Here is a 3225-nt window from a genome sequence, read left to right as displayed (position 1 = left end):
GGAATGCCATGACATATTAATAGATAAAGAACTAAGATGCCACGTGTGTCCTTAGATCGCAGATCCCCATAGTGACTCCAGGAGGTCTATTCCCATAGATTTTCATGTGAATGGTGCTCTCTGGCATTGTTCAGCACTGTGGCTCAGAGGCCCTATTTCTGTCTTTAAGTCTTGGTTTCCAAACATTCTGGCTTTCTTTTTGAACAATATGCTGTGCTTTCTGTCCATGCTGCCTGCTGTCATCTCCAGATCTGTACTGTTTTCTATTTGAGTTTCTCTTATACAAGGAGAAACTTTGGTTTCTTTTCAATGAGCAGATCACTCCTTACATATGACCCGAGTCTCCATGTTCAAATGTCCTTAGTCTGCTAGCAGTCCCCCAACCTCATGACCCCCATCTCTCTCAATGATGGAGAACCCTAAACTATGTTCTCTTCCATGGATTCCTGAATTCTGGCAATAGAGTGGTGCAGCAGTTAATCCAGATTACAGTTTCACTAGTCCCTTATTCTTAGCCACTGACCTCGAGGGCAGCCCAAGTAGCTTACATTGTTAGTGCCAGAACAATGCCAACTCCCGCTAGCTGCAGGCTTGGGGTCCTGCCAGAATCTACACCCAAGCACTGCTGGATGTCCACTCCAATCCTCACATGTAAAGCTAGAAACTCTATCCCCCAGGCTAAAGGCTGTCTTGTACCCTAATTTCTCCTCTCACCACATCCTGTGCCTGATTAATTCTTTACCTCCCTCAGAGAGAGTTGCTCATTCCCTCCTCTGCGCTCGCACAGCACTTCAGCATGCAACTATCATTGCAGTTATCACGTTGTAGTATAGTTCGTTGTTTGTGTGTTTCTACCCACTCTGTTTTTAACTCCTTGAGGGCAAGGGCTGTCTCTTAACTCTTCTTTTTGTGTTTTCCTGGTCCAATACAATAGGCATTTAATAAAGAGATACTAAATGAGTTGACCATAATTCATTTTTTGGCCATCAGATTGTCTTTCTTAGGACTAGAGAAAAACTCAAGGAAAGAATGAAAATGAGATAGGGAAGACCTTCTGCTCCTTACCTGGAGTATTATAAGACTTCAAAAAGTTTGTGAAAAAAATGGAATTAAAGTATGAGTTTATTTTGGGGAAAAGAAAACCCTGAGATCCATGCATAGTTATTTCATAATATGCATTTTTCTTGAACTTTTTGAATGCCCCCCTTTTACTTTCAGGGTTCAACTCTATAGCTCAAGACCAGGGATTCTCACACTTGGAAGAATCATAGTTACCTGATGGGCTGTTAAAATACAGATGATCACTGGACCCTGCCCTCACAGTTACTGATTCAGTAGATTTCAGATAGGGCCTGAGAATGCATTTCTAACCCATTCCCAGGTGATGTTAAAGGGACTGGTCAAGGGACCACATTTTGAGGGATGACAATGTCCAAAGATAAGAAGCAGTTGGAATTGGTTAGAGATCTATTAGGACTGAGAAGACACAACATTCAAAGATGTGTTCTGGGTTAGCTTCTAGGTCTTTTCAGGCCCTATCCCATGCTAAAGTAAAATATAACTTCCTCTTAGGAGCCTCAGGTGAGGAAGGAGGAAAATGCAGAAGGAATGGGCTTCAGAATTAATGAAACAAACAGAGTTAATGCCCAGACACAGAGAATCACAGATGTGCAAAAGGAGGATGACAGGGCAAGAGAAGCTTTGGGAAGGCAGAGTTGAATAAATGACAGTGAGATGAATAATAGATTAGAAGAAATGAGGACTTTGGCAAAGTAAGAATCTTATTTGACTGAAGTATAAATGGATAGACCGGCAGAGAGATGTAAGGGAGAAAAATCCAAATAAATTCAGGGCTATGAGGAAGGCAAAAAGAGATCTACCCAGAACACAGAACAAAAAGGCAGGAATAACAAAACCCCAACCCATTTTCCAGGCTATGCTTCTGCTAGAGCATAAGAACTCCTCACCAAGGAATTTAGGAAATTGGCTGACGAGGGGGACAGGATTTTTAACTCTCTCCTTTAGAATCCTCCATTTAGGGCAAAATTATTCAGACCAATTTTCACTCCCTTGCAACCTCCCCTCCCGAAACATGGGGTTACATCACTTTCTCTGGGAGGCAAGTGTAGGCTCCATTTTAGTGTCTCATCCCCTAATCCTTTGCTCTTCTGAATATGCCAAGAGGTTGCCTGGCACCTCAAGCTAAGACACATATTTGGAACTCACTCTTCATCTTCAAGGAAAACTGGTTTGTGGATACCCTGCCCATGCCTGAAACCTGTCAGCTCCCTAGCTTTGCTCCCCAGCCAGAAAGGGCAACAGAGAAACAACCAGGAGGAGACAGCATGCAGCAGGTTAGGACAGGGGCAAGCCGGCATCCCAGACAAGTGTGCAATGTAGTAGGGTTATTAATGGGGTAAAGTTGTTCTGAGCCAGAGTGGATGCAAATATGAATGGACAGTGGTGCCAGACTTGGACCACTCCAGTGAGGAGGCCTTGCCAGGTAGTTCAGTCCGGGACAGACTCCCTGGCCTGAAAATGTTCCGGCCAAAGAAACACCTTACACAACCAGTTCCTCACTGTCAGAGGGTTTTCATTTTCCCTCTGCCAGTGTGAAGGCGACCACAGCCAACCGTGGCTCCCTCTCCCACACAGCGAGAAAGAGCATAAAGGAGAGTATGAAGCTTAGCTACCAAAGCGGCGAGAAGCCCACGCGGCCCCGGAGAGCTCCCAGCACGCTCCCGAGGCGGAGAAGCCAGGCACTCGCCGACACCGGGCAGAGACAGTCCCTAGCACCTGGATTGGCGCCGGCCAGTCCTCCCGCGTAGCCTAAGCGAGTGGACAGCGGGGGCTGTCAGACATGCTCCGAGCCCACCCGATCTCGACCCATGAACGCATATGAACACCCCAACTCTTCCCAGACTCTTCTCTGGGTTCCAGAAAGGCCCACGTCCCCTAAGCCTCGACCCCCACCGCCCTCACACGTTGCCAAGGTGGTTGGCACATGACTCTCTCCATCCCGTCCCCAGGACCTAGTAGGAGAGACTAAGTGCCGCAAGCTTCCTTCCCGCCTCTGCAGGGCTGGCCGGGACCTCGACCCGGACCCTGCAGCCCGCACGCGGCTGCACAAAGCGCGCCGCTCCGCCGGCTTGGACAAAGCGGGCCGGGTCCCCTGCACCTACCTCTGTGCGGAGCGCTGGCCGGGCAGACGGGAGCGCCGTCAGC

General features: G+C 47.9%; 1 protein-coding gene across 1 annotated transcript in view; it reads right to left on the bottom strand.

Annotated features, from left to right (window-relative positions):
• SPTBN2 (spectrin beta, non-erythrocytic 2) overlaps window positions 1–3219 on the bottom strand; it is a 49461-nt gene extending 46242 nt beyond the window's left edge. Inside the window, exon 1 of the mRNA XM_006171311.2 lies at window positions 3183–3219. The gene's annotated coding sequence lies outside the window, so the exon portion shown is untranslated. The remainder of the gene's footprint in view (window positions 1–3182) is intronic.
• Window positions 3220–3225: the final 6 nt, after the last annotated feature.

The sequence above is a fragment of the Tupaia chinensis genome, unplaced genomic scaffold (assembly GCF_000334495.1).
Source record: "Tupaia chinensis unplaced genomic scaffold, TupChi_1.0 Scaffold149501_1, whole genome shotgun sequence".
In the NCBI taxonomy this organism is placed as follows: domain Eukaryota; kingdom Metazoa; phylum Chordata; class Mammalia; order Scandentia; family Tupaiidae; genus Tupaia; species Tupaia belangeri.
This window is presented reverse-complemented; position numbering and strand designations above follow the sequence as displayed.